Source organism: Oncorhynchus tshawytscha, unplaced genomic scaffold, assembly GCF_018296145.1.
Source record: "Oncorhynchus tshawytscha isolate Ot180627B unplaced genomic scaffold, Otsh_v2.0 Un_contig_1515_pilon_pilon, whole genome shotgun sequence".
NCBI classification, from domain to species: domain Eukaryota; kingdom Metazoa; phylum Chordata; class Actinopteri; order Salmoniformes; family Salmonidae; genus Oncorhynchus; species Oncorhynchus tshawytscha.
Window position 1 is genome coordinate 20001 of NW_024609595.1, and position 7500 is coordinate 27500.

Genomic DNA, 7500 nt, shown 5'->3' on the forward strand with positions numbered 1-7500 from the left:
GGTATATAGAGAGGGTGGTAGAGGTAGTGGTCAGGGTAGATAGAGAGGGTGGTAGAGGTAGTGGTCAGGGTAGATAGAGAGGGTGGTAGAGGTAGTGGTCAGGGTAGATAGAGAGGGTGGTAGAGGTAGTGGTCAGGGTAGATAGAGAGGGTGGTAGAGGTAGTGGTCAGGGTAGATAGAGAGGGTGGTAGAGGTAGTGGTCAGGGTAGATAGAGAGGGTGGTAGAGGTAGTGGTCAGGGTAGATAGAGAGGGTGGTAGAGGTAGTGGTCAGGGTAGATAGAGAGGGTTGTAGAGGTAGTGGTCAGGGTAGATAGAGAGGGTGGTAGAGGTAGTGGTCAGGGTAGATAGAGAGGGTGGTAGAGGTAGTGGTCAGGGTAGATAGAGAGGGTGGTAGAGGTAGTGGTCAGTGGTCAGGGTAGATAGAGAGGGTGGTAGAGGTAGTGGTCAGGGTAGATAGAGAGGGTGGTAGAGGTAGTGGTCAGGGTAGATAGAGAGGGTGGTAGAGGTAGTGGTCAGGGTAGATAGAGAGGGTGGTAGAGGTAGTGGTCAGGGTAGATAGAGAGGGTGGTAGAGGTAGTGGTCAGGGTAGATAGAGAGGGTGGTAGGTGGTAGAGGTAGTGGTCAGGGTAGATAGAGAGGGTGGTAGAGGTAGTGGTCAGGGTAGATAGAGAGGGTGGTAGAGGTAGTGGTCAGGGTAGATAGAGAGGGTGGTAGAGGGTAGTCAGGGTAGATAGTAGAGGGTAGATAGAGAGGGTGGTAGAGGTAGTGAGGGTGGTAGAGGTAGTGGTCAGGGTAGATAGAGAGGGTGGTAGAGGTAGTGGTCAGGGTAGATAGAGAGGGTGGTAGAGGTAGTGGTCAGGGTAGATAGAGAGGGTGGTAGAGGTAGTGTAGTGGGTAGATAGAGAGGGTGGTAGAGGTAGTGGTCAGGGTAGATAGAGAGGGTGGTAGAGGTAGTGGTCAGGGTAGATAGAGAGGGTGGTAGAGGTAGTGGTCAGGGTAGATAGAGAGGGTGGTAGAGGTAGTGGTCAGGGTAGATAGAGAGGGTGGTAGAGGTAGTGGTCAGGGTAGATAGAGAGGGTGGTAGAGGTAGTGTAAAAGGGTAATCTCCTATTTAGACGGTCACAGTCCAGTGATTGTGTTGTTGACGAACACAGGGGTGTTTAAGAGGTCAGTGAACACACACACACACACACACACACACCCACAGATAGAAGGGTCATTTCACCCCATTATCAGCCAGATGAGCAGACTCTGTTTTTCCAGACGTGAAATCTATAGCTGATCATCACTGTCACTTTGTAGACAACGATCATTACGACTGAGTGACGAGGCCTGAGAAACGTATTCAAGGAGATACGGACACAAGGACTGCCCGTCCACGATATCAACACTCTGATAGAGTTCTAACGAGGCAGTTATTCTGATGGGTGTTCTAATGAGGCAGTTATTCTGATGTGGTTCTAATGAGGTATTTATTCTGATGGGTGTTCTAATGAGGCATTTATTCTGATGGGTGTTCTAATGAGGCAGTTATTCTGATGGGGTTCTAATGAGGTAGTTATTCTGATGGGGGTTCTAATGAGGCAGTTATTCTGATGGGGTTCTAATGAGGTAGTTATTCTGATGGGGGTTCTAATGAGGCAGTTATTCTGATGTGGTTCTAATGAGGTATTTATTCTGATGGGTGTTCTAATGAGGCAGTTATTCTGATGGGTGTTCCAATGAGGCAGTTATTCTGATATGGTTCTAATGAGGTATTTATTCTGATGGTGTTCTAATTAGGCAGTTATTCTGATGGGGTTCTAATGAGGTAGTTATTCTGATGGGGGTTCTAATGAGGCAGTTATTCTGATGGGGTTCTAATGAGGTATCTATTCTGATGGGGTTCTAATGAGGTAGTTATTCTGATGGGGGTTCTAATGAGGCAGTTATTCTGATGTGGTTCTAACGAGGCAGTTATTCTGATGGGGTTCTAATGAGGTAGTTATTCTGATGGGGGTTCTAATGAGGCAGTTATTCCAATGGGGTTATAATGAGGCAGTTATTCTGATGGTGTTCTAATTAGGCAGTTATTCTGATGGGGTTCTAATGAGGTAGTTATTCTGATGGGGGTTCTAATGAGGCAGTTATTCTGATGGGGTTCTAATGAGGTATCTATTCTGATGGGGCTCTAATGAGGCAGTTATTCTGATGTTGTTCTAATGAGGTAGTTATTCTGATGGGTGTTCTAACGAGGCAGTTATTCTGATGGGGTTCTAATGAGGTAGTTATTCTGATGGGGGTTCTAATAAGGCAGTTTTTCTGATGTGGTTCTAATGAGGTATTTATTCTAATGGGTGTTCTAATGAGGCAGTTATTCTGATGGGTGTTCCAATGAGGCAGTTATTCTGATATGGTTCTAATGAGGTATTTATTCTGATGGGTGTTCTAACGAGGCAGTTATTCTGATGGGGTTCTAATGAGGTAGTTATTCTGATGGGGGTTCTAATGAGGCAGTTATTCTGATGGGGTTCTAATGAGGTATCTATTCTGATGGGGTTCTAATGAGGCAGTTATTCTGATGTTGTTCTAATGAGGTAGTTATTCTAATGGGGGTTCTAATGAGGTAGTTATTCAGATGGGGGTTCTAATGAGGCAGTTATTCAGATGGGGGTTCTAACGAGGCAGTTATTTTGATGGGGTTCTAATGAGGCAGTTTTTATGATGGGGGTTCTAATGAGGTAGTTATTATGATGGGGGTTCTAATGAGGTAGTTTTTATGATGGGGTTCTAATGAGGCAGTTGTTCTGATGAGGCAGTTATTCTGATGGGGGTTCTAATGAGGTAGGTATTCTGATTGGGGTTCTAACGAGGCAGTTATTCTGATGGGGTTCTAATGAGGTATCTATTCTGATGGGCTTCTAATGAGGTAGTTATTCTGATGGGGGTTCTAATGAGGCAGTTATTCCAATGGGATTATAATGAGGCAGTTATTCTGATGGTGTTCTAATTAGGCAGTTATTCTGATGGGGTTCTAACGAGGCAGTTATTCTGAGGGGGTTCTAACGAGGCAGTTATTCTGATGGGGTTCTAACGAGGCAGTTATTCTGAGGGGGTTCTAATGAGATAGTTATTCTGATGGGGTTCTAATGAGGTATCTATTCTGATGGGCTTCTAATGAGGTAGTTATTCTGATGGGGGTTCTAATGAGGTAGTTATTCTGATGGGGGTTCTAATGAGGTAGTTATTCTGATGGGGTTCTGATGAGGCAGTTATTCTGATGGAGGTTCTAATGAGGTAGTTATTCTGATGGGGGTTCTAATGAGGTAGTTATTCTGATGGGGTTCTAATGAGGCAGTTATTCTGATGGGGTTCTAATGAGGCAGTTCTCTGATGGGGTTCTGATGAGGCAGTTATTCTGATGGGGTTCTAATGAGGCAGTTATTCTGATGGGGTTCTAATGAGGCAGTTATTCTGATGGGGTTCTAACGAGGCAGTTATTCTGATGGGGTTCTAACGAGGCAGTTATTCTGAGGGGGTTCTAATGAGATAGTTATTCTGATGGGGTTCTAATGAGGTATCTATTCTGATGGGGGTTCTAATGAGGTAGTTATTCTGATGGGGGTTCTAATGAGGTAGTTATTCTGATGGGGTTCTGATGAGGCAGTTATTCTGATGGAGGTTCTAATGAGGTAGTTATTCTGATGGGGGTTCTAATGAGGTAGTTATTCTGATGGGGTTCTAATGAGGCAGTTATTCTGATGGGGTTCTAATGAGGCAGTTATTCTGAGGGGGTTCTAATGAGATAGTTATTCTGATGGGGTTCTAATGAGGTATCTATTCTGATGGGGTTTCTAATGAGGTAGTTATTCTGATGGGGGTTCTAATGAGGTAGTTATTCTGATGGGGTTCTGATGAGGCAGTTATTCTGATGGAGGTTCTAATGAGGTAGTTATTCTGATGGGGTTCTAATGAGGCAGTTGTTCTGATGAGGCAGTTATTCTGATGGGGGTTCTAATGAGGTAGGTATTCTGATTGGGGTTCTAACGAGGCAGTTATTTGATGGGGTTCTAATGAGGTATCTATTCTGATGGGGTTCTAAAGGCAGTTATTCTGATGGGGTTCTAATGAGGCAGTTATTTTGATGGGGTTCTAATGAGGTATCTATTCTGATGGGGTTCTAAAGGCAGTTATTCTGATGGGGTTCTAATGAGGCAGTTATTTTGATGGGGTTCTAATGAGGCAGTTATTCTGATGTGGTTCTAATGAGGTAGTTATTCAGATGGGGGTTCTAATGAGGCAGTTATTCTGATGGTGTTCCAATGAGGTAGTATTTCTGATGGGGTTCTAATGAGGTAGTTATTCTGATGGGGGTTCTAATGAGGTAGTTATTCTGATTGGGGTTCTAATGAGGCAGTTATTCTGATGGGGTTCTAATGAGGCAGTTATTCTGATGGGGTTCTAATGAGGTAGTTATTCTGATGGGGGTTCTAATGAGGTAGATATTCTGATTGGGGTTCTAATCAGGCAGTTATTCTGATGGGGTTCTAATGAGGCAGTTATTCTGATTGGGGTTCTAATGAGGTAGTTATTCTGATTGGGGTTCTAATGCGGTAGTTATTCTGACAGGGGTTCTAATGAGGTAGTTATTCTGATGGGGATTCTAATGAGGTAGTTATTATGATGGGGTTCTAATGAGGCAGTTATTCTGATGGCGGTTCTAATGAGGCAGTTATTCTGATGGGGTTCTAATGAGGCAGTTATTCTGATGGTGGTTCTAATGAGGCAGTTATTCTGATGGTGGTTCTAATGAGGCAGTTATTTTCATGAGGTTCTATGAGGCAGTTATTTTGATGGGGTTCTAATGAGGCAGCTATTCTGATGGGGTTCTAATAAGGCAGTCATTTTGATGGGGTTCTAATGAGGCAGTTATTCTGATGGGGTTCTAATGAGTTAGTTATTCTGACAGGGGTTCTAATGAGGTAGTTATTTCGATGGGGTTCTAATGAGGCAGTTATTATGATGGGGTTCTAATGAGGCAGTTATTCTGATGGCGGTTCTAATGATGCAGTTATGTTCATGGGGTTCTATGAGGCAGTTATTTCGATGGTGGTTCTAATGAGGCAGTTATTCTGATGGTGGTTCTAATGAGGCAGTTATGTTCATGGGGTTCTATGAGGCAGTTATTTCAATGGGGTTCTAATGAGGCAGTTATTCTGATGGGGTTCTAATAAGGCAGTCATTTTGATGGGGTTCTAATGAGGCAGTTATTCTGATGGGGTTCTAATGAGGCAGTTATTCTGATGGGGTTCTAATGAGGTAGTTATTCTGATGGGGTTCTAATGAGGCAGTTAGCAGATTTTCCACTTTTAAGGAGTTCTGACGAGATCAATTTGACTTAGTTCCAATGTTCCACTCAGACAGACAGAACACAGCACAGCATGCTGTGCACACGTGTGACAGAGCTTCTGTCCTGGATGCTATTCAGTGATGATTTTAGCATGTAAATATTTGGGGGGACCAAAAACATGTTGGGATGCTTGCCAGCAAAGCCACTACACAACACAACACTAAATAATACATTAATTGGACTATAACGTTGACAAAACGGTGCCCACAAACTGTTAGGGCCTACAGAAAGATGTCCCAACAGCAGAGTTCCAACACCTTACCACAGCTACACTTGGCTTTCAGCGGAGCCTTGTCTGGCAGTGAAACAGTTCATTCAGCCTCATTTACTGCCTTTTAAATAAACATAGCTGATATGACTGACTTGCTTAAGCAAATGTGGTTTTTATGGGCAATTGAGATGTACCAGCTCTGGCATAAGGGGACGACAAGCGGATAAGAGAGAGAGAGAGAGAGAGAGAGAGAGAGAGAGAGAGAGACAGAGAGAGAGACAGAGAGAGAGAGAGAGAGAGAGACAGAGAGAGAGAGAGAGAGAGAGAGAGACAGAGAGAGAGAGAGAGAGAGAGAGAGAGAGAGAGACACAGAGAGAGAGAGTTTTGATTAAGACATTAATGAGCGAGCTAGGACGGACGTAGTCAATATAACTACTTGTTCAGCACTTGAAATATGACAGAATTCAGAACATGGGCTGTTCTTACAGTGCTCTCCCTGTACACCAAGTCAGAACCGTAGGATAAATAAAGGGGGCATAGAAGCAGACAATGAAAGCGCTTACAATATGTGATGGTGACATTTCTCTAAAACAGGTTATAGGCTACATGTACACCACCAAGTCAGTGCAGTAGGCTAAGTTATGAGAGGGGAAAGGGACAACATTATTAGGGTGAGGCACATGGGCTACTAACATCTTACTACACAACATACACTTAGTGTTACTTTACTAGCTACAGTATACATATCTCCCTGACATATTTCATAACTTATCATTTTGTCATCAAACTAGAAACTCTGACGATGTCACAATGACGTCGGCGATCTGCAGGTCGAAGCTCTAGAAAGAGGCCTGAGTTCCCGATTTTACAATTCCCGAGTTGGATGAAAGTTCAAATAGTATTTTATTTATTATTATTTATTTTCGTAGCTTTTCCCCGAGTTCTCAAATCTTGCTGCTGTGATGTCACACTGTGGTATTTCACCCAGTAGATATGGGAGTTTATCAAAACTGGGTTTGTTTTCGATTTCTTTGTGGATCTGTGTGATCTGAGGGAAATATGTGTCTCTGATATGGTCATACATTGGGCAGGAGGTTAGGAAGTGCAGCTCAGTTTCCACCTCATTTTGTGGCAGTGCGCACATAGCCTGTCTTTTCTCTCTCTCTCTCTCTCTCTCTCTCTCTCTCTCTCTCTCTCTCTCTCTCTCTCTCTCTCTCTCTCTCTCTCTCTCTCTCTCTCTCTCTCTCTCTCTGTCTCTCAGGGAGGTTTTGTGTTAACTGTACCTCTCAGCTCAGTCTGTCCTAATCCTGTGGTTATAGACTGTAGTAAATCCTGTCTCTGTCAACAGATCAATAAAAGATTGATCCACAAGAGGCTCAGTGTGTGTTTGTAATCTGTGTGTGTGTGTAAAATATACCTGACATCCTGAAGAGGTGTGTGTCATTGTCTAATTCTTTCTCCCCTCTCTCTCTGTCTCTCTCTCTCTCTGTCTCTCTCTCTCTCTCTCTCTCTCTTTCTCTCTCTGTCTGTCTCTCTCTCTCTCCAGACATCAGAGTATTCGGCCATGGCTCTAGCCGGTGGATTGGAGGAGATGAAAACCAATCTGGCCAATCCAGGGTCAGCGGGGGAGCTAGGAGCCAGTGTTCCGGGCCCACAGTCCTATCCACTGCCAGGTAAAAATCTTTAGCCACGCCCAGATATTACCTCCCCAATTTCTACCCTCATATCTGACATTTACATTTCTAAATGTCTGCCTTTACCATAAAAATCATTTTAGACAGTTGAAGCATTTTTTTATTCGGGACCCTTGTTTGTATTTTAAGAAACCAAAAGATGGATCTGATTGTAATCAGTATTTGACTAAAGTCAGAAAAGTGATGTTAGGGCTGTTAGCGATTT

General features: G+C 43.5%; 1 pseudogene; it reads left to right on the forward strand.

The window, feature by feature from the left end:
* Positions 1-7500, forward strand: part of LOC121845233 — a 33520-nt pseudogene that overhangs the window by 9048 nt on the left and 16972 nt on the right.